This window comes from Lepidochelys kempii, chromosome 11, assembly GCF_965140285.1.
Source record: "Lepidochelys kempii isolate rLepKem1 chromosome 11, rLepKem1.hap1, whole genome shotgun sequence".
Classification (NCBI taxonomy): domain Eukaryota; kingdom Metazoa; phylum Chordata; order Testudines; family Cheloniidae; genus Lepidochelys; species Lepidochelys kempii.
Window position 1 is genome coordinate 15,046,622 of NC_136390.1, and position 24,560 is coordinate 15,071,181.

The window sequence follows — 24,560 nt, forward strand, 5'->3', positions numbered from 1 at the left end:
GCCATTTCTAGCACCTTGTTTCTTTTACTTTTTTTTTCCTACTGCTCCAACCCCTTCTCCCGCAGACTACATGAATAGAAGTGGTATTTTCTCCTGGGCTGAAGCCACCTCATCATTCTGTGGTGCTCCATTTGAAAGAAATGCTGTTCAAGTAATCACTCTCAATTATTCCTAGTCTGGGGGATACGTGACACCAGCCCGAGTAGCAAAAGTCTGATTCAATATACACTGAGGCATTCCATGATACAGCAATTTCATAAAGCCAACCAGAGTTCATGTTTCGCAGAGACAAATTTCCCAAATTGCCAGTCTTACACTCTCACAAATAGTAAGTATGCTTCAGAAATTTAGCTGGCTTTTCCCATTTATTTTTCACTGAATTATGTGGAACATCTGGTGGACTGGAAACTTAAAATGAAGTATGTTCTTCTAAATGTGGAGCAGTTCAAAGCCATCCTAACGAAAGACTGCAGGTGTGATGTGCTTTTATTCTCCCCTTATAGCATACTTTGCTTCTCTTAATATACCATTCATATACATTAAAAGTGCCCTAAATGATCATTTCAAGACATTCACTCACATGTGACTGTGGCCCGGATCCTGAATGCTGTTCTATGTAGGTGTAACCTTGGGTCTATGTGCGCTCTATGGACTTTGGTGTACCAGGACAAAATGCCTTGCAGGGTCAAGGCCTGATGTCAGAGCTATTTTAAACAATCCTATGTTGGTGGTATAACTTAAAGGTTTTTTTTTTTAAAATTCAGTTTCCACATTAATAAATAAACCATGGCTGTGTTTTAGAACGTATTCTAATATTGTCAGTGTTTATCATACGCCAAACACTGTTCCCTATTCTCTATTTTTGCTGATGCTGTGAACAGCCAAGGAAAATTTCAATAGTTATGAAATAGGCTGGTCTTAAAGCAGATTTACTTGGGGAAAGGAAATCCAGGAAGTCGAGGTATTCCCAGAGTGGCCGTGTGACCGACTTTTCTGAAATGGAAGATTTGATACAGGTTTATTGGAAAGATTGTGAATGACAAGAGCTGGCTTATTGTGCAGAGGCCTCACCGTTGCTTTCTTCAGGGCATGTGGTACAGTACCCTCCTTTAACAAACTCCACCAATAATGAGTCCAGTATCTCTCTCCTCACATTAACCTGTCAACATAGTCATTGATCCAAACCAGAGGATGATGCCTGCAAGCACTTCCAGTAAATAAATAACACTGGCTGATACTCAAGCTGAGAACTCTACGGTCAAGACGTTGCTCTAGAATCATAAAGCTCAATCCAGGCCATCTGCAAAATATCACAAAAATTCCCCACCCTGCAAAACTTTGATTGTTTCCAAGTGGAGGTAGTTCACATTAACCAGGCTAGCTAGATGCATCCGATGAAGTGAGCTGTAGCTCTCAAAAGCTTATGCTCAAATAAATTGGTTAGTCTCTAACTAGACTAAGCTGTGTGAGCTTCTATGGCTACCCTGCTTTAATATGTATCTTCTGGCTCTCCAGTGGCAAAGTTTTATCAGCTTAGACTCCCTTACTCTTGCTTACACATAGGTAAGAGACTCGTCCAGATTCAAAGTGACAGGTTCTGATACCTTAACTCACAGTGAGCAGCATCTTACTCCATCAGTAGTCTCATTGATGTCAGTAGAGTTGTTTATGGGGTACACTATTGCTGAACATGAGGAGTCTGGCGCTAAATGAGTGCTATGAAATCTAACTTACACCTCCTTATGCATAACTTTTTTGCATTAATGGGCCCTAGTGTTTATTCTTCTTGCTATAATTTGCTTAGTCTTTCATCGCTATGCAAGGAGTAAAAATATTTTAAAAAGCTGCTTACTACTATCTTTTTCTCAACTCCATTGCAACATTTCAATTTTTGTATAATACAGAGAATAATCACTTTGCCAGGTTTGGAACAGGAATTTTGTATCAAGTGGTAAGTGATAGAGCTGGAAGCCTTTGCATCAAACAAATTTTTTCAGAGACTTTCTGATTTAAAGCAGATGCATTGTGTTTCTTGGTGGACATTTTTCTTTTGAAAAGTTACTTTATCAGTCTGTGAAGCTGTGCTTAATATGAGACTTCTGCCTGATATGAACGTATAGTATGCCAAAAAGGTCAATTTCACAAAATATCTTCAGCCTATATACAAGATACAGTATCAAGAAACGTGCAGTATTTCTTGCGGGGAAAATTATGAATTCAATTTGAAAGCAGTCTGAAGGCATAATTCTTAAGCTGCCCAGAGACTGCAGAATAAGGGAAATGTTTGGCATGAAGAATATGTGTTAGTGAGCTGACATTTTTTCTCTTGCATCAGAAATCGAAGATTCAAACCATATTTCCTTAGGTGGAGTTGTGGGATGAAAGGACATTGCTTATAAGCAAAGTGATACAGGTGATGTGATTCATGATTGACCTGGCTTCCACTGAGTCAATGGGAGCCTTTCCCTTGGTTCTAATGGGAGCTGCATAAAGCCTTTAGTTCCTTGTGCCAGCAGCAAGCACGTGAAGTTTAAGAACAGGAATCTCTGGAAGAAATCATTGTAGCTAATTCTAGTGCAGCCACATTAAGAGAATCTGATAAGGGAAAAACAATGTTTTACTTATATATAGTTTCTACCAAATTTCCAAAATTGTATGGAGGGCAGGTTAGGGGAGGCTGTGTCTCCCCAAACAGCCAGGAGTGGCCTGGCTCCTGCCTCCTATCTGACCCTCCCCCCCACTTTTCGCCCCCTGCTGGCTCCCCCAGGACTCCTGCCCCATTCACTACCCCCAGACCCCCCCACTCCTGACTGCCCCCTGGGACCTCTGCCCCATCCAACCCCCCTGTTCCCTGCCCTCTGACCACCCTGACCCCTATCCACACCCCCAACCCCTGACCACACCCCTGAACTCCCCTGCCCTCTATCCAACCCCCCTTTCCCCCTTACTGTGCTGCCTTGAGCACCAGGTAAGGCCGCGGCTCTGCAACTGCACTGCCCGGCTGCCCAGAACGTTGCGCTGGCGGCGTGGTGCGCTGAGGCAGCAGGGGGGGGCCGGGGACTAGCCTCCCGGGCCAGGAGTTCAGGGGCCAGGCAGGAGGGTCCCGCGGGCTGTAGTTTGCCCACCTCTGCTCTAGGCTATGCACACAGTAGTTCATACAAACACTAATGTGATTGAAAATGTTATGTTCTTAAAAGACCTATGAAAGGCACTCTAACTGCTGTTTAGTTATAAAACAAGTGGTGCCGCCACGTAATGCGAATGTTGGTTACTCCCCCTTCCTCCCCCCCCAACCCTCCTCCCTCTCAATGTTTTTATTTTAGGAAATAGCGTTCGTAAAAATAAGTGGGTTTCAGATTCCACTCACGTTGCTACTGAGACCACTATAATCTTTGAAGATTGAAACATCGTACCGTGAACATCACATCCTCTTGACATTTTCTGAATTCTAAATTCAAGTATCAATTTGTAAATTCATTTTTCAAAAGTTAACAACTCCTTGTTTCTCTAAATTATACCCTAAGGGTGCTGGGGCAAGCCTACTAGGGGAAACTGGCTTGCACCAATATAACTGGAATTTGGACCATGAAGAATGGTGGTCACTTTGACACAAGCACAATGTATATGGAGTTTAACTAGGAGCAATAGAATTGAATTAAGGAAATGGAAAAATAAGGCTGAATAACAGTAAAAACTTCCTGATAGAAATATCTGGAAATTCATTGCTAGGGTCAATTTAAATCTTTAAAACTAGTCTGGAGAAAAGTTTAGAAATTAGGTTGTCTGTAAGCACACCCCAGGGCAAGGGTACCACAAGCATAGGCTTTGGGACAATGTGGCAGAGATACTCCTCTGAGGTACTGTATCCTCCCTGAATCCCTGTTGCTCCCTGTGTGTGTGTGTAAGTGGAGCTTGGGACTAATTTACTGCTCACCTACTTCAGCAGGCAGCTATGCTGGCCAATAAGAAGGGCAGAAGATTCCTTTACCCTGCCTTGTCCATCTGTCTTGGAAAGGGGGGTAAGTAAGCTAACAGTAACTACTTGCTCCCACCCAAGGTCCAGACAGCCTTTTCAAGGATTCTTACTCGCCTGAACTGGTGTATTGTCCAAGTCCCAGTCCAGACCTATGAAAAGCACAGTAGGTAACCATCCTGCGTTGGTTGTGGGTGGGAGTATGGAGTAGAAGACCATTTCTAACTTCTCTGATTCTGTGTTATGTATATTCACTACAGTTGATTAAAACTATGGTTTTAATGCTGGCATTTCCAAGTAATGCTGTGCTTCCATATCAATCAAGTGAAATTTATATAAAATATGTTTGAGGATGTCCTGCTTATTATTTCCCTCACAACAGTACATTTCCCAGGACTCCTGCCAAGGCTCCATTGCTCTGACCCCAATTCCTTATTCTCTCTTCCTAGTCTCTCATTGACTTCCTTAGGAGTGCAGATTATTATTTTATTTTTGTTATAGTAAAATATATTAGTTTTGTTATATCTAGATTGTCTCTGCAGAGCTAGACTTTTTCTGCTTGGCTGCACTGTACCATGTCTAGGGAGATCTGCTTTTGGATGAGTTTTCATATAGAATGTTTTATTAGTCTTCCCACAAGTTTATAAATATAAATTGAAGCAACCAGGGTCAAATGACTTTGAGTAAGGCTGAGGCTTTTGCATGGTCCCATCAAAGCTGCACCAATGTAGATTTTCATCTTGTATTTTTGCCCTTCCCTTGATATTCTTGCACTAAAGTAATTTTGTATAACTGTATCAAGTTTTTAAATGCAAACATGATCCTGGTGTTATGTTTGAACAATGCTCATCAGTTATTACTGTTAACTGATTTATTTTTTTGTTCAATTAATGTTTTCTGGGTATTGCAGCATGTTATAATTCCAACAGCTGCCAACTTTGTGGCCATTATTTTCACCTGCAGTTTAGGTTACTGGGATGTCTGATTTTGAAGCCTTTGCCAGGTATACCATAGTTGTCAGAGAAAAACTGAACTCACAATTTGCAGGTGTGAAAAATGGATGCTAGTTACGACAATAAAGCTCTAAGAATTACAACCAGTTTTCAGGAAAGAAATAGGAAAATTTATTAGGGGATGGAACTTGATTTGATGTAACCTGATCAAACTGAAAACATTTTTCATGCTCCTAGGGCCTGATCCAAAGCTGGTGTCATCAGTTTGTGTCTTGCCATTGACTTTTGCGAGCTCCTGGTAAAGAAATGGGCTATAAAGTGGGATGTTCAGAGGAGAGAAGCTGCCTAACGCATTATTCAGTAACGAGGGTAATCCCATATGTGTGGGTGAAATATGGCCTCTGAGTTTTAAATCAACCCAGGCCCCATTTCAGGATCCTGAAACTCACTGACACATCCAATGCTTATCTGCCCTTATGCTGTTTTTAGAGGACATCTGTCTGGACAACACAGCTATAATTATGAGTGGAGGCTTCTATTAGTCTCAAAGATTTTTTTCCATTCTTTGACAAACGCTGTGAGGTTATGAGCTCAAACTTGAAAGCAAAAGTTCATAAAACATCCAGTGATGTAATCTGCTAATGGCACAATTCACTGTACAGTTAACCCAGGTTTTAGCCCAAACCACCCTACCATCTGAACAGAAAAACCTCTCACCTGGGTTTGGAGGCACTTTAAGCCCAGGCTAGCCAAGTAGCCAGGCTGCTGCTAGAGGTTAAAGCCCAGTGCAGTTTTCACTGGAACTCACTAATGTTGCAGTGAGGATTCAGGCAAAATAAATTGGGATAGTCCTTGAATACCCTTCCCACAATTCCCCCACAAAGGACAGACCATTCTCCTACAATTGTCTTAGGGAAGAATCCTAGAGTACCTCTAGACAAAGAACCATCGGATATGCCCCCAGACACACACACAGGGAAGTGCAGAAACAATGAGGACACAGTAATGCAGATAGGGCTTTTTCATGCCGATGCTCACACCCCGACTAGGCTAATGCACACGCTCATGTATGTATACATGTCTATGTATTGATCAGACAGATTCACTGTTCATTGTAGACATAGCCTTAGATATAAGTATATTCATTTTGGCCATATATATACAGACACCAGTCGTCAATGGGGATTGAACCTGACACATCTAGCACCAAAACCACATATGCCTTTGGACTAATTTTATTTGGGGTTTGTATAGAGCAGGCTTTTTACAAATGGAGTTGGAGACAAATTTTCATCACATTTTTTTGTCAAATTTTGACAAATGCCTTTTTTCACCAAAATGTGAAGATCTGTAGAAAAATTTGAAAAACAAAAGTTTAGTTTGTTTTTTTGAAAGTTAAAAAATGTGATTTTTTTTCTTTTTAAAGAAATACAAAATATTTTACAGCAATTTTTGAATACTCTTCCCTCCACAGGTTCTTGCGATAAATACCATTTATTTATTTATTTATTTTATCTCTCTTTTGGACCACTTCTAATTACAGATCCTGGCTCTGGTCAATAGAGGGTGACATGATCACATATGCTGAGTCATTCCTTTACACTAAGTCTCATTAATTATTTTTGGTACCTATCTCATCACTCTGATAAAATGGCTACTTTTAAATGTTGTTGTGTATAGCTTTAGTATGATATGTAACCCACTGAATAACACACTCTGAAGCATATAGTGGCAGTTATTGCTTCCTCCCTCTCCTTGATAATGAAATACCTACATTTAGTCACAAATGGCCTGATACATGCCTATCAAAATCCACAGAGACACCTGCTGATATGAGTGGACTTTGGATCAGTACCAAATTGATCTTTCATGGATGATTTTATTTTGGTTTTCTTTTTTTCTGTTGTAAACTACATGTACATAATTGCATCCTTTTTGACCAAAGTAGTTAGCCACAATTCAGGCTCTTATTGCCACTGGGGGAGAAAATGATGGAGTCAGGTATTTATTTGATGAAATCTTGTTTTTGTGTATGCGTTTTTTACAGAGAATGTCCAAAGTCCTGTTTCCCTGAACACAGTAGGAATCAAATAGCATGAGACAGGTGGTTTGTGTGTTTTTTCTTTTTTTGCTCACAATTCCAAGCCCCTTTGCAGCTAGCACTTAGCCCAAAAACTCTTAGGTTTTTTTCTCATGCTCCAGTGCTTCACACACACACACCTACCTCCAACAGTATCCACCAAAACTTCTCCACTCATATAGCTCAGTTTCTGACTAGCCCTGCATAGCTTGTATTTTTGGGTGTGGTTCCTGTTGTTTGATCTGTTTCTTATTTCTCCCCTGAATGAAGGTCAACTATTACACCCTCCAGCTTCAATGATGTTTAACGCAACTCCCAGCATAACACACACATCCACTTGCACATAGAATTTATACATGTTCTAAGGACAAAAGTATCTTGCTCTGAAAAATTTTGCTTATGCTATAACAATACCTACTGTAGGACTTCATGGTTGTTGTTGTGCTGGCCACTTGAATCCATGGATTGACGGGGGAGGGGGATGAATTTTGACCATTGTATTTTTAGTTTAAACACCCCCTGCTTTTTTAATTTTAAAATCTTAACATTTCTTACCTGTCCTATGAAGCCTCTCAGAGCCTATTTTCATAAATATTTTGTCAACTTAATTTGGTTTAAATGGACAATTGGGTTTAATGTGTAACGATTAATATAGTATATATTGATGGATATTTACTGACACCTTCTCCAACCTGCTCATCTTTTTCCCTCACCCATGTACTTAGCACTTGTAGCCTGATTCTTTAGTAGTTTTTGGTTAATTTCCAAATAATTCTAATTCAAAGTGCTGGGGGATTGTAGGGTTCTAGTCCCAGAATCGGGCACAACAGAATTTAAGGTTAAGTTCAGTATCTGGGAACTCTGGGGTGCACAATGAAGACACTCACTGAGGGCAAAGCTTTAACCACCTTTATTAGCGCAATTAATAGAGACAGAAAAGTTCCCGGTCTCATAAAAAGATAGCAAAAACAATATTAAGGTGATATCTTGTATCATTTCTCTCACAGGTGCTCATGTATGCACACCCTCCCTTGGGGATCTGGTGGTAGCAGACAAAGATCCAGCCTTGTCCCAGGCATGCCAAATGAGTCCAACGATCCAGGTCCAGATTCACTGACAGCCATTTTACATGGTTTCCAGGGCTATTATAGGGTCTAGGGTATATTCATTTAAATCCCCAGCTTCCTTGTCCATATATAACTTCCTCACCCTAATAATATTGGGGTGCCTTTTATCCTATAGGTTAGTATATTAATGATTTAGCTAATTACCATGTATCAACTTGCTGCCAAGGCAAGTTGGAACCTTCCCCCTGCCCACCCCACCCCGCTTAAGCACAGTATTCCCAGTTCCCCCAAACCCAGGATAACTGTTGTGCCATTTATGTTAAAGGTCATAGGCCTCAAAGCCTCATGCTAACTGCTGAAGCCAATAATTTACAGGATACAGGCCTGTAGGTTTCTTGTGTTGTTTCTAAGCAAAATAAAATTCTAAAGCTGACTCTATGGGCTACCCATTCAATTATGAAGGTAGTTGGCAAAACACTCTTACTAAAATTATCAGGCTAGATATTGAGCTCCATTGAAGTCCTGATGAAGTCAAGTGAAAAGTTGGTTTGCAAAATTGTCATCTACTTTATATCTATCTTCTTGGGGCCCCATAGTTATCAATCTTGGCAAAACTGAACCAAGATTTTGTCCTGAAAAGCCACAACAAAATGTAGTGTTTTGCTTTGGTGGTGACTGAATGATACTTTATAAGAATGATACCTTGCAGTGATTAATAATGGTACAGTAACATATTGAGAAAATAGCAAGCTGTCTAAATGGTCAGGAAGAAGTTTACCTCCTTTGTGTCACTTATTTCAATTCTCTACCGTACAGATTAATTTACAAGACTGTGTACCTCTTAATGTTGTAATATATTGGACTTTGGATGTCATGACACTAATAGCAAAAAAAATTCTAGGGCTCTGCTATAAATTATATGACTCGGATATATCAGATTGGGCTTTTTGTGCTTTATTCACATCAAAAGGCAATTACATTTTGTGCAGACTTAATCCTGACAGTTTAATGGGGGATGTAAAATATGCCTTTCAATTTGTCCTTTACTAATATGGTAAATAAGTGTTTGTTTGTAATGGGAGGCATCTAATGATTTTGATTCGTAAATATCGAGGGGACTATTTCTCTTCAATAACATAATCTTTATTTTAACTTAGGAGCATGAAATGACTACTGTGTTCTTCTTAATGATCACATCACAACACATCCTGCTTTCGTTACTCAGATGGGTTGTCTCAACAAAGTTAATGGAACTACTGTGAATACAGCAAAAAGGATTTTGTCACTGATGCTTCATGGAAAACTTTGACAAATATAGAGGTGACAGTGCTTTATGTACCATAGGTTTTTCTGTATTTCTCTTCCCTGGTCTTTTTAAATCAAGAGACATTTGTATGAGAACAGAGGCAGGGATATGTGTACTACTTCCTCAAGTCTGTAGAAGGAAGCCAAGCAGGAATAAGGCTGTGGAAAGTTCTAGGCAGAAATTGCACAGTGAAGGGGAGAGATTGAGTGGATTAGGGAAAATTAGTCTTTTCACTGGCAGAACTGAAAATAGAACCCTGATTTCTTGACCCCTAGTCCTCTGTTCTAATCAAGAGATGGGAGCTGGTTGGAACTATTTTCCATGGGAAAAGTTCAGAAAAAATAAACAGAACTTTTTCCCCAACATTTTTTTTAGGAAAATTTTCAGTTTTTCAATGAAACTTAAACTTTTTTTTTCAGAAGTAGAAAACACCAAAAAATGATTCTCAGTTTTCAAAAATTAAGACTGGTGGGAATGTGTGTTTTGGTTTTCAACACACCAAAATCAGATTTTTCCCCTTGTTTTTATTTTTTCTTGAATAACTGGAACATTTTGAAAGAAATGAGAAAACTGATCAATTTTTTACAAGTCCCTTTAAAAAACAACAAAAAACAACTAAAAATGTTGACCAGTTCTACAATACAGCATGTATGCCATTTTGGCGTGGATGAGTGTAATTCAGGCACTTATTTCACTTTGCAAATAGTAGACATTTAACCTAAATGAATTTGCAAAAGTATTTCAGAAGAAGCATATGTGACATCCTTTGAGTAAGCTGAGATAGATATTAATTCAATGTCATTCAAATGGCCAGCTTGTCTAGTCAGAAGCCGCACACAGAATTCTATTCAGTGTCCACAGAGTAATGATCAGTAATTTCATAGGTCATATCTACTGCAATTGTAGAATGGGGAAAATGGATAATTTAAATGCATGCTGAAAATAAAGTTAGCAATATTTCATCCATTAGACCTCCTTCAGAAATGATTAATGGAAAAACAGTTAACTTCTCTTTGAAGGCCGCTCACAGAGAAGCCTTTGTGGTGCATCCATCCTTGGCGACTTTATTTTCAGAATAAATTTAAATCACCCATTTTTACCATTTGCAGTCCGTGTATTCAAGCATTGTCTTCCTTTTTTTGGTTCCTTTAATGACATAATATCACTAACCTTTTTTTGTGATATAGATATGTTCACTTGGACTCCAGTCCTGCACCATTGAAACCAAAGGCAAAACTATCATTGGAATATAAATATTGGTACTTACATTTCAGTGTACCCGAAGCCCGAGTCCTGCTGCCCAGACCTGAAGAATGTAATCTTGCTTCACGGGACCACCTATGGCATGAGGCTCTGGGCAATTGCTTTGCTTGACTCCCCTTAATGCCTGCCCTGCACTTGTGACCCCCCCCCCCGCCAAAACCTGTCCCACGACCCCCAGGTAGACAAACACTGAATTAGACAAATATCTAGATGAGTTGACAAACCCCATGGTTGAGAACCACTGCTTCGCATCATTCAGTCTTAGTTATCATATTCACTGTGGGTCTGTGTAAATGACAAAGAATCATCTCATTAGCCACCTAATAGTCATGTAACAGTTAACTGATACAATGTTGAACGCCTTGTTCTGGGCCAGGACCAATATTTTCAGAAATGGCTAGAGATTTTGGGTGCCTCCAATTTTGAGTGTCCAACTTATGCCCTAAAGAGTGCCGAGCATCTGCCTTCTAAAAATGGGTGTGTTTTTTTTTTTAAAAAGACCTCTCAAGTTAGGCACCCAAAAATCACTGACACTTCTAGAAATCTTAGTCTAACTCTCCAGCTAGTATAAATTGGCATTGCTCCATGAAAATGAGCAGAGCTTAATTTCTCTATTGTATGGATTTGGGGCTCAGAAAGATAGATGTTAAAATAGGTCGTGATCCTGCTCTGTTGATATTAATGGCAAAAATCATTAGGCCTGATTCTTATTTACACTAAGGCCATTTTACATCCCTTTGGTGGTGTAGAGAGGCCTTATAGTGGGATAAACTGAATTTACACTCATTTTAAAGCCTCTTTGCACTTCCAGAGGGGTGAATAGTGTAGTCTTAGTGTGTATGACCATTCAGACTCATTGACTTATTTGGGAGCCAGACCTAATAAGGGATGTTTTTGGATGAGTCACTCAAAGAAACTTATTCATCTGTGTAACCAAGATGAGAATCCTTCAGAAAGACAATAACAGCTATTTATTTATAGAATGTTGCACATGATAGGAAAAGAGAATGAATGTTCCAAAGCATAAAAATCAGCAGGAGGGCAGCCGAATGATCATTTTAAAATACTGGTTTTCACTCGACTGTACTTTGTTAAATTGCCTAGGTTGAAGGTGGATGAAGAATTTCATCCGTTTGAAAAAATGAATATATATTCATGTGCACTTCAGAATTCTCCATTTGTTACTTTAAAGCTGTTCCCAAGCAACATTAGACATAATTTAGACTAATGGGAAATTAGTCTCCACAGGCTGGCAAAATTATTTTAAAACCCTACAGAATACACCCTCTCCCCCATAAAACTACTAAAATGTACTCAATTGGTGTAAGGCCACGAAATAAAAAACATCCAATTTATGGGATAAATGGGAACGAATTGCTGAAATACAACACATTTTAAAGAAGTAACCAGAAATGTATTTCCTTTCCATGGTAACAAGTTGGGGGGAAAAGATGGAATAAAAGCCATTCTGTTATACAGAGTCTTGTAGAAATGCCATTGAATTAATCCCTTTAAGTACAAACAGTATCACCTTGAACTCTAAAAGAATAAACAGAACAGGTTGGATCTCACTGGTTTCAAACACTGCCAAATTGTCACCAGGAACATCAGAATCCAGGAAAAGGAGATGGCAAAATCCCATTATAATATTTTTAGCTTTGTTTACATCACTTAATCCCATCAGTTATTCTTGTTCATGACACATAGCCCAGCCTCACTTGATCACACCACATGACTGACTGCACCTCTTGAGCCTTATCACAGGGTTTGACCAGATTCTGGGCATTTAACATGTATTTAATATGTGGCAAATAAGTAATACAGAGCAAGATTGTTGCAGAGGAGACATTTTGTCCACGGGAAAGGGTTTGACCTTCCCTTATGGTATCATTCCCCAGAATGTTGCAGAGGTCTGTGTATGGGTTTGGGGTTCTGTGCAGCTGGCATGAATAGGAAGGTAACGGGTGGACTAAGGGCAGGAATGGGAGAGGGGGAAGTATTGTTTTCTACCAGTTCCATGGCGTTTCCATGGAAAGATAATCTACCCTTAGATGTAATATCCTTCTGCTTCTCCTGCATGCACTTGGCTTGGGAGCAGTACTGCTAGGTATGGCAAGTGGTACCCCGGGTCAGCATGAGCATAGCCTCTGGATGCTATTATAATAGTAAGTGAATGGAACTGGTTAAAAATGGGGAGACTTGAAAAATTTCTCAAATTATCCCTTTTTCATGAACATTTTCAACCAGCTTAATTAATATATTACATTGTATATTTATATAGCTCTCCTCATCCATCCACATTAGTTTTTACTGCAGATTGTGGAGGCAATTTCTTGAAGAAATTAATCAGATTTCAATGGGAGTTCTGCATGATTAAGGCCTGCAGAATTGTACTGTATGTAATTTACCAGGAAGGTGGTTTGCTAAAAGTATTTCTTTGCTTCAGTGCTGATAAATGGACATGAACTGGGGGCAAGGTCAATGTGGCTCCTTGTCTTTGCTGATGGAATTTAACAGGTTCCATGTCTGCTTGGTCTGTCGAGTGACTTCAAGAACAGATTCAGAGAATTCCAGTTACCAGCAAATAAACTTAGGTTATCAGCTATGCTTCTGTGAGCAGCAGCAGAAAAGGATTAGACTGAAGTTTTCAAAGCTCCCTATAGGATTTGGACAACTAATTCCTATTAAAATGAATGAGAATTGGGCATCCCAGCCCCCAGGGGACTTTGAAAATCCCCCTCTTAAAATATAAGGATTAGCTCATGGCATTTAGGCCCTAGTATCCTGTAAGGCTTTTGCCGTACCGTAGTGCAGATATACTTTTCACATTTGAAATTTTTTTTAGTCTTCCCCAGCTCAAATATGGCCCAGGGGGTATTGCTCAACATTTGCAAAATGAATAAACAATAAATTTACCTTGGAGTCTAGACCAGGGGTGGGCAAACTACAGCCTGGGGAGGGCCTCATCCAGTCCTCCAGATGTTTTAATCTGGCCCTCGAGCTCCTGATGGGGAGCAGGGTCCAAGGCTTGCCCTGCTCCGCGTGGATCCTGGAAGCAGTGGCATGTCCCCACTCTGGCTTCTACGCGAAGTGGCAGCCAGTGGGCTCTGCATGCTGCCCCTGCCCCAAGTGCCACCCCAACAGCTGCCATTGGCAGGGATCCATGTCCAATTGGAGCTGCAGGGGCGGTGCCTGCAGATGGGGAAGTGCACAGAGCTGCCCGGCCACACCTCCACGTAGGAGCTGGATGGGGACATGCCGCTGCTTCTGGGAGCTGCTTGAGGTATGCGCTGCCCAGAGCCTGTACCCCAGACCCCCTCCTGTGCCCCAACCCCCTGCCCCAGCCCTGATCCCCCTCCTGCCCTTGAACCCCTCAGTCCCAGCCCAGAGCACCCTCCTGTACCCCCAACCCCTCATCACCAGCCCCACCCCAGAGCCCTCACCTCCTCCTGCACCCCAACCCCCAATTTTGTGAGCATTCATGGCCTGCAATACAATTTCCATACCCAGATGTGGCCCTCAGGCCAAAAAGTTTGCCCACCCCGGTCTAGACCAATCATGGAAGAATGGAGCCCCAAAAGATGAATGCTTCAGAAAATTATAAGCACTACTCTTGTCAGGCCAGGTTTGGAGACCGGGGCTATGGGGAGACAGACAGTGTGGGGTGCTGGGGGGAGGTCAGATGGTTTCATAAGGGCTAGTGGGGGAGGACAGACTGGGGCAGGGGCTGAATGGGAGTGGAGGTGCAGGGCCATATAGTGATGGGGGGATGGGAGGCAGAACTACAGAGGGTGGCTGAGTGGGGGCACAGGGACACATGGGGGTGGAGGGACACATGGGGACAGGTACAGATGTGCCTGACTGAATGGGAGAAGCTAAGGGTCTGCATGGAGGAAGCTCCCTAACAATCCCTTCCTGCCCCCCAAAAACCCTGTTCCATACTTTTCCCACCCATATCCAACAGCCCTCCAAGTTCACACCCAGCCTGCTTCCCAGCAATTTACTTCCCTCTCCCTCAGCTCCTCCATTACCCCTGACTCCCCCAAGCCTTTACCCTGTTTCTGAGGGGTGCGGGAAATACAATTCTGTATTGTAGTTTAAATGAATTATTACTCAAGAGTTCTGTATTAATATGCCTAGTAAGGAATCTATTTGTCAAAAACATTTCCTGATTCTTTTTTGTTGTCTATATTATTACTGACATACTTGCTGACAGGTAATCTGAAATAAATGACCAAAAATAATTGGAACTGGTGTGATTATAGTATTGTTTTGACAAATAAAATACGCGGACTTTTTTGCAAAATTTTTATTTTTTTGTTGCAAAATTCCCCTGGGAGTAAAGCATATGAAAACACCTTTATAATATAAACTGTTGTGTAGATTTAACCATAGTGGTAATGTATGCTATGAAGTGCCTGCTGTAATTGTAGATTTTTACAGTAAGGCCGGCATAATAACCTATTTCATTCACAAGAGGCCAATTTTTCCTTCAAAATATTCAGTCTATCCTGTTCACCATTCTCACCACTATCTAGGCCTGTAGCTATCAAAGACTGTTTCACAGACACTTCTAGAAACACCATAGTAGAGGAAATGAGATTGCATGTGTCTTTTAACCACTTCCATGTCAAGAAAATAAGACTGCTTCTTCAGCCACAATGAATCGCAAACTTGTATATAATTTTCATTTAAAGATAGGGTCTGTTCAGCATAGGTTCTGAAACTATCTAATCACACATGGATTTAAAAAAAAAATCACCTCTGCCAAAGTATTTAAAAAGGAATCAGAAATACTGGGTAAATATTAACATTTGTGCCTTAGACAATAAAGGCCCTGGTCCAGCAAAGCACTTAATCATATGCTTACCGTTAAGCATATGAGTAACCCTATTCACTTCAGTGGGAGTACTCCTACTTAAAATTAAGCATGTGCTTAAGTGCTTTGGTAAATCAGTGCATGATAGATGAGGTGAGTATCTTTTTTTTAATGAAATCAATATGTAGCAACACTAGTTATAGTGAAGGTGTGTGTTCTATTTATAGATCCTTTAATGCTTTCCAGAAAATAAAGCTCACTCCATTCGGTACATTTGTTTCTTCAGCTCAAAGATGAATTTATTTATTTTTTTGAAGGCCTGGCTAAGGTAGGTTTGCCTGCTTTGAGTTATTTGGGCATGAATACAGAAAGGTTTGTCCTGCAATAATACTGATGTTCTTTTGTGTTCAAGTAGAAGAATGATTTTATTTTAAATACTTCAGACTTGTCCTGTCCGTAGGCCTCCATAAGGATGTTGTGTGTTTTCTTTGTGTGAGAATAACTTATTGAGGAATTGAAAGAAAAGGTTCTTGTGCATGTGTAGCACGTTATTTACATCAGCAAGGAAAACATTCATTCAGGGTTTGATCTCAAGTTGAAATCAATGAGTCTCTCCGTTGATTTCAATGGGCTTTAGATGCGGCTTTGAGTGAAAAGAAAAGGAGTACTTGTGGCACCTTAGAGACTAACCAATTTATTTGAGCATAAGCTTTCGTGAGAGCTTATGCTCAAATAAATTGGTTAGTCTCTAAGGTGCCACAAGTCCTCCTTTTCTTTTTGCGTATACAGACTAACATGGCTGCTACTCTGAAACCTGGCTTTGAGTGAAGTTACCCAGCTGTCTGTGCCAGTGGACATGTATCTGTATATCCTTTGGTTTCCTGTGTGAAATGCGTTGGTGATCTCAGTCAAGGACTTAGTTGATAGCTATCTGTTTAAACAAAAACCACAAACAAACTGCCAAATCAATTGTCACCGTTGTCCGGGTGAGAGAAATCAAGGGTTGATCTAGTATGGAAAAGTGAACTCTCTCCATAACTTTTTAAGTGCTCTGTTTCCACGGAATGCTTAGGATTTCAGATAGTTTTTCATCTGCTCAGAGGTGCTGCTCCAAATGAACTGGGAAAAATCCCTCTATTTTCCCCAAGACACTGTAGTGTTTTGCAGGCTCATATGGCTTATTGAATTCTTTTGTTTGTGCTTATTGTGATCCCTGCAAATGTAGTATTTTTGAACAAGTATAAATTCAAGAAAGCAAACTAAATCAATACAAATATTTTTTGTTAAAAGAAGACAATAAATCACATTATCCACAATCGTCATCGTGACAAGTGTGCTGACGCAAAATGAAATATCCTCAGTAATATGAAATATCCTTGTCACTAAGTTGCAGGAATCGCCTTTCGGGGGTTGAATTTGACCTTTATGCTGATGTTACCAGTCATAATAGTGTTATTTGTGGTGTTTACCTGTGAGAAGCAGTGTATTCTGGAGAAACGAGCACAGAGCTGGAAACAGATTCATAGATTCCAAGGCCAAAGGGAACCACTGTGATCATCTAATCTCTCCTCCTGTATAATACAGGCCAAAGAACACCCCCAAAACAATTCCCTCTGAACTAAAGCCTATCTTCTAGAAAAAAAATCTGGTCTTGATTATAAAATTGCCAGTGATGGGGAGACAGCCTTAAAAAGGTGTTCTGAAAGTTAACTAGTTAATACCTTTTTAATGCTTTGAACATGTAAAGTGCTATTTATGTGCTAAGTATGATCACTAAAACCTGGTCTGAGAGCAGTGTCTTATTCCTCATAGACCATCACTGTGGAGTCCCATTTCAACGTGTCACATAGCAGTGAGAGGTTCTGTTCTCAGTAGCAATTCCAGGTTATCTTGTCTCCTCCTTTTTACCAGTTTTTACAATTACCATGACAACACAGCTTACTCCAGTAAGCTTTTCACACCTTTCTTGTGGATACTGCTTCATAAATGACAAAGAATTGAAAACCAGAACATAAACACATAATTGCCAGAACGTTGGAGAGCTGCATTTTTTTTGTCCAGCTTGTTATTACCTTCTGATGTTACTTTCTTCTTTCTATTTGGAAGCAGATCAATAGATTTGTAGCTGGATCAAGACAAATGGCTTGATTGCATAGTAAACGAATTACTTTTACTAGTTTTCTCATTCAAGCTTGTATTGTCATAGCTAATGTTGCCTGTGGAAGTAGATCTCCCCCCCTCCCCCCATCTCCATGTCATTGAGTTGTGTTGGTTTTTGAATATTTGGAAAGATAAAATACTCATTTCTTTTATCTCCATATGATTTAATAAAATTACCTCTGCTGAATCCAATTGGTCTTCGCTATGATGTATCAGTTAGTCACAGGAATGCTCCCCTGACTACCCTCATCTCAGCTGCTTGATATTCTCTAGGCAAATACTTCATATGCCAACCTCCGAATAAAACAGGCAGCAGAGAAAGATCTCATGCAGGGGAATGGAATATACCTAGACTCATTGTTTGGAGTCAGCTGTAATAATAAAATACACCTACACCTCCAAACCATGGAAGCCTGATGCATTTGTTAATTGAATCTGGATCCTTAATTTGTATTATGGAGAAAAATATCCTCCCATGGATCCTATATATGGAAAGCAAGGGTGGGAAAGATATATTAGAAATCATTCATTCTGTTATGATTCTGACTTTTATTCTCCATTGGGTCCTTTATAGAATGTATTTTACAACCCATGTCAAAGACCAATACTGGTCAAGACCTATTGCACACAAATGAACTATAAACAGGACACATTTGAGGCTACTGTAAATACATATATTGCGCGATGTGCTTCTAAAATACCTGTAGCCTATGAGTTTTATTGGGGCATGGTTTCATTATTGCACCTTCTTCTCTGCTTTCAGGCAACTGTTTCAATCTATACTTCAGAGCTTTGAGGTGAACCCAAGTGTGCAAGCATCATTAGCACAACTGGACTCATTCTCAGACCACTACAGGATGCATTGAAGTGGAAGTTCCTGAAAGCATTCATTATGTCTAAGCATTTATCCAATGCTCATACACAGAGCTTGATTCTCTTCTCACTTGAACTAGTTTTACACAGGTGCAACCACATTGACTTCAGCTGAGTTACTCCTGATTTATACTGATGTGAGAAGAAAATCAGATCTCATTTTATTTATCTCTTTAGACTGTAAAATGAAATGATTGAGATTTTTATATGTAGTACATAAATGCTGTCAGGGGCCACTTCCCTGAAGGCAGTTTAGTAAGGGGCTTTTTTGAAAGCACATCTTCAGTAAGGGTACTGTTAGCCTCACTTTGATATAGAACAATAAGGGAAAATAATCTGCCATTTTGACAGTGAAGTTTTTTGAGGTATTCTCTGTAGTTGAACATTATTTGCCAGCCTCTTTGAAGAAGAAATTTTCAGTGAAGAGCAACAACAAAAAATGGCCACTAAGCCGACAAATATTTCTCCAAATGTAGCCAATGCACAAGATTGCAGTGAAATATTGGAAGTTTAAAGCATCTGTGTTAATCTACTATTAAGATCATTTGGGTAGTTAAAAAAAATAATCTGGCACAGGGTGCTAAATTTCATAAAGGAGCTAATTAAAAATCTCTGAACTCAGACTAAACTGATTAACTTGTAAATTCTCAAAGTTCATTCTGAATTCATAATTAGATACACTGTATTCTTCATATGTAGCAAAGTGGTTGAATCCTTTTTAAGTGCAAAACTCAGTCTTAGCTATGAAACCCAACCAGCATTTCCATAATTAGCAGAACTGATCACAAATTGGAATTTCCATGTAGCTGGAAATTGTTTTTTCCTGAACTGAGACAAAAAAATCATATTTAAATTTGTGGAATGGATAGTACATCATGGGAGACGTAGTCTGACTGGGGAGACCATCCCATAGGAGAGCATGGGGACATGAGGTTCTGGCACTACCATTCCCATGAGGGGTCATGGTAGTTTAGGTGGGCACAGATTAACGTTGAGTGCACCTGAAACAAGGTTTTTAATTCAGTTCAACAAAGTGAAATGTTTACACTGGAGATAACCTGAAATGAAATCTTGACAGTTTCCTGAAGAAAACTTTGATTTTTGGGAGAACTGCATTTTGTGTTTGAAAAACCCCAACCCCATTTTGATGGAAAATTCTCAACCAGCTCTCCTAATCTGTTTTAATTAGCCCAGTTGGGAATTGGAACATACATGATACATTGTTATTTATTATTTGTATTACCAAAGCACCTAGCAGCCCGGTCATGGACCAGTACCCCATTGTGTTAGGCGCCATACAAACAGAACAAAAAGACATCCCTTCCCCAAAAACTTGCTAAAAATCAGTGTCACACACCTTGATCCAAATTAGTTTTTTGTCTGTTTAATTACATGAATCCACATAGACTTGTAATTTTTTTCCCCAACAGGCTAGTCATAACCATGAAAAAAATTATATGGAACCTAAAAAAACCCCCAAAACTACAAGTAAATTCTTTCCCCTTCCATCATTAGCAATGTTTAGCTTCTCAGAGGTATCTTTCTATATGTCTTTATAAAATCTTAGGAAAGCTTCCCTCAGCATTTATCTCCTTATATGGACTTTTATTTTCTACTCAAGCCATACTGTATTTAATCATCTCCTATCTTTCTTTTTTATTCATAGTCTAGATTCCAAAGTCAGAAGGGACCAGTGTGATCATTTAGTCTGTTCTCCTCTATAACAGACCATAAACCTCTCCAAATAATTCCTAGAACATATCTTTCAGAAAAATATTCAATCTTGATTTAAAAATTGCTAGTGATGGAAAATCTACCATGGCCTTTGGTAAATAACCATTGGAACTGACCATAAAAGTTAAAAATGTACTTATTTCACTTTAATTTCCAGCCACTGGATCATGTTATACCTTTCTTTGCTAGATTGAAGAGCCCATTATCAAATATTTGTTCCCCATGCAGGGACTTACTCATAGACTTTAAGGCCTGAAGGGACCATCATGATCATCTAGTCTGATCTCCTGCACATCACAGGCCACAGAACCTCACCCACCCACTCTTGTAATAGGCCCATAACCTCTGTCTGAATTAACAAAGTCCTCAAATCTTGATTTAAACACTTGAAGCTACAGAAAAGCCAGCAATTAATTCAAAGCAGCAAGTAACCCTTGCATCCTGCTGCAGAGGAAACTAGAAAATCCCCAGGGTCTCTGCAATGTGATCTGGTGGAAAATTCCTTCCTGACCCCGAATACTTAAACTGTAATCAAATAATCCCTTAACTTTCTTTGTTAAACTAAATAGACTGAGCTCCCTGAGCCTGTCATTATAAGGCATGTTTTCTACTCTTCTAATCATTCTTGGGGCTCTTCTTTGAATCTTTGCTAACTTATCAACCTCCTTCTTCAACTGTGGACACCAGAACTGGACACAATATTCCAGCAGTGTTTGTACCAGTGCCAAATACAGAGGTAAAATAACCTGTCAACTGCTACTCAAAAGTCGCCTGGTTATGCAAGGATCACATTAGCCCTTTTGGACCCAAGGTTGTAATGGGAGCTCATGTTCTGATGGCTATCCACCACGATCCCCATATCTCTTTTTTTCATAGTCAGTGCTTCCCAGGATAGTCTCCAACCTGTAAGTATGACCTATATTCTTTGTTTGTAGATACATTTAGCTGTATAAAACACATTGTTTTCTTGTGCCCAGCTTACTAAGTGATTCAGATTGCTCTGTATTAGTGACCTGTCCACTTCATTATTGACCACTCCCCTAATTTTTGTGTCCTCTGGAAAGTTTATCAGTGATAAAAATGTTAAATAGAATATGGCCAAGAACCAATCTCTGAAGGACCCCACTAGAAACATACCCACGTGATGATGATTCCATGTTTAGTTACTTTTTAAGAGGTATCAGTTAGCTATGAATCCATTTAATATGTCCCATATTAATTTTAATTTCCAGTTTTTAATCAAACTGTCATGCAGTACCATGTCAAATGACTAACAGAAGCTGAAGTATATTACATCAATGCTATCACTTTCATCAATCAAACTTGCAATCTCATAAAAAGATACTGAGTCTGCCAGAATCTATTTTCCATAAACTTGTTGATTGGCATTAATTACAGAATCAAAGAAGGGTAATATATTTATTGAATCCGCTATCAGCTGCTCCATTCTTACCTGGGAACAATGCCAGATTGATAGGTCTATAATTTCCTGGGTCATCCTGTTTACTCTTTTAAAATATTTGCATAATATTGGCTTTCTTCTAGTCTTCTGGAACTTGCCCAATTTTCCAAGGCTAAGTCAACATTAACAGGCCAAGAGCTCCTCAGCCAACTCTTTGAAAACTTTTGGATGCCAGTTATCTGGATCTGCAGATTTAAAATGTCTAAATTAAATAGCTATGGTTTAACAGCCTCCCATGATACTAGTTGAATGGAAAGAGTTATCATATGAATGCAATGTCTGTTTTTCCCATATACAGAACAGAAAGATATATTGAACACTTCTGCATTATTATTCATAATTTTACCATTTCCATTTAGCAATGGACCACTAGCCTGAAGGACCACCATAACTTTTTGGTAGTTGTCAAGCAAATACCCCATGGCATTTTATATGGTCAGTGGTTATAAGAATCATGCTTGGAAGATGAGCTTATTTGGGGAACATGGAGTAGGAAGATTGCATAGATGTTCTGGGAGCTGAACTCTTGAATTTCTTGGACTAGAAATGTGATTATATTCCATAGTTGCTGAAGCCAGGAACAAATATAAAGCTCTGTAATCAGAAATCCCTATAGCTGATATAGATTGCATTTAGTACTAAACTTACTACAACACTAGTACAAAAATATGTCATAGAACATCAGGGTTGGAAGGGGACCTCAGGAGGTCATCTAGTCCAACCCCCTGCTCAAAGCAGGGCCAATCCCCAATTTTTGCCCCAAATGGCCCCTTAAAGGATTGAACTCATAACCCTGGGTTTAGCAAACCAATGCTCAAACCATTGAGCTATCCCTCCCCCCAATTAATTACTGTCCCTAAGATGTGATCCATAGAAGTTGCCACTCACTCCTCCGGAGACCAGCTGCAACACATCTAATGCCTGGGCCATAGCAAAAGGGAGTGGAGGAAATATTGTTCAGTTTCCCTGTTATTTCTAAGGCAGCAAAGCCACCTCACAAAGCTTCAGTCAATCCTTGTTGGCTTTAGCTGGCTTGTGTTAATGAGGTATGGGGTTTTGTTTTGTTTTGGTATTTTTGGTGGAGTTACACTGACATATTGGAAATTCTGCTTGTGTATCTGCTTTCCATATATTGGAAATGTGCATTTGGCCATGATAGATCTGAGGAGAGAGTATTTAAGCACGAAGGAAAAAAGAGCCAGCTATCTAATCAAGCTACAACTGCAGATATATATTCAATGCATGCAATTGCATTTTACCACACGCGGAACATCATATGTTTCAGAGATGGACTTTGGTTTGATCTCAGATTAAATGACTTGAAGAGAATAATTTGCTTGATTTGATTGAAATTGGCAGTGCCATAATGGCTGATTGCAGGCTCAATATCAAGCATATATTGCATCACAGGAAGACACAAGAATTTTCCTGTTTCCTGTGCCAAAGCTTTATCCCAAGCGGCAACAAAGTATTCAGCAAAAAATGTTTCCATGAAATATCAAGTGGAGAAAGGTACATGACATTCAAAATAAAATGTGTAGTTTTGCCAGTCGAGGTAAGGCCCCACTCTGATGAAATACGACTCACAGTGTACTGTATGCTGACCAATTTAGTCACCTGGTTAGCCTACAATCCTGCTGTCTGTCAAATGAAACTGTGGCAAATCAAATCTCCCTTATAGTCTACCAGGGAGTTAAAAGTACTTCAACAGTGAGAAAAATGACACAAATTCCTACAGCTAATGTATAATCCATTTCACTGGCTTTTTATCCTGGTGTATCCAAGGACAGAAAATTTTTCTCCGTGCTGTAATTTTGTTAACTGCAGGGAGTGTGTCTGACACACTTGTAAACAGTTTATAAGCATAAGTCCTTGTTAAGTAACTGGATCAGCCATGTCTCAAATTTTGGATGCAGTTTTCAGTTGGATGGCAGCATTAATGGCTATTTTAGTCAGTTCTAATTTGCATGGTGGAGGCTTGAAAGGCCAGTTAATGTGCTACTATATCATCCCAAGCTGCTGCATGATCAACAGGACTCCTTGATAAGGTATTGGCCATCACTTCTGGGTTCCCTGGGGTATATGTTGCAGTAGGTTTCAACCTCATCTGAAGCAGAACAATCTCTGACATCTAAGAGGTAGGCAGCTTGCCTTGTGATCCTCATGTGCCCATATGTTTGCCAGTCATTCTTTTTCTATTTAGGCATCTTTGGTCTCAATCTGAAGTCATCTGGAACAATGAGAGAGGCTTCCAGTCATCTCCATTTAACTGGAGAAGCACTGCACTGAAACTACATCAGCTGGCATCTGCAGAAATAGAAACAGCATAAAATGGCAGTAGTGGGGTTTTGGCAAATAGATTCTGTAGAACCTCAAAAGGGAATGTCTGTGCCTTGTCTCAGATCCACATAGTCTGTATTAAGCCGTTCATGAAGGCACAAGTCATCTGAAGATAGGTTGAGTGTGAATATATCACAATATTTTATCACAGTGAGAAACACCATCAGTTTTGATATATTTTTGGTGCTGGCATTTCAGTTATTGAATTTTTTTTTTTCCTCGTGGATCTGCCCTCTACATCAATCGCATGCCTGAAGAATCCTGTTTAGATTGGTCATGGTATACTTTTTTCATTTTAGTTCAGAAACCTTAATCACTGTAGAGCTGGTTTTAACCTTACCTTAGGGGCCAGCTTGTGTAAATCTGCACAGCTCTATTGCTTTCAACTCACTGACTCGGTTTCAGTGAAGAGATTCTACTAGAGTTTTCATGCCTGGCTTCTTGCTGTGGATTTAAAGAAACATATCCTCATAAACATCACCTACACTTATTTTGGGTGCTGCATTGTTCTGTTCTATATTTTTCTACCA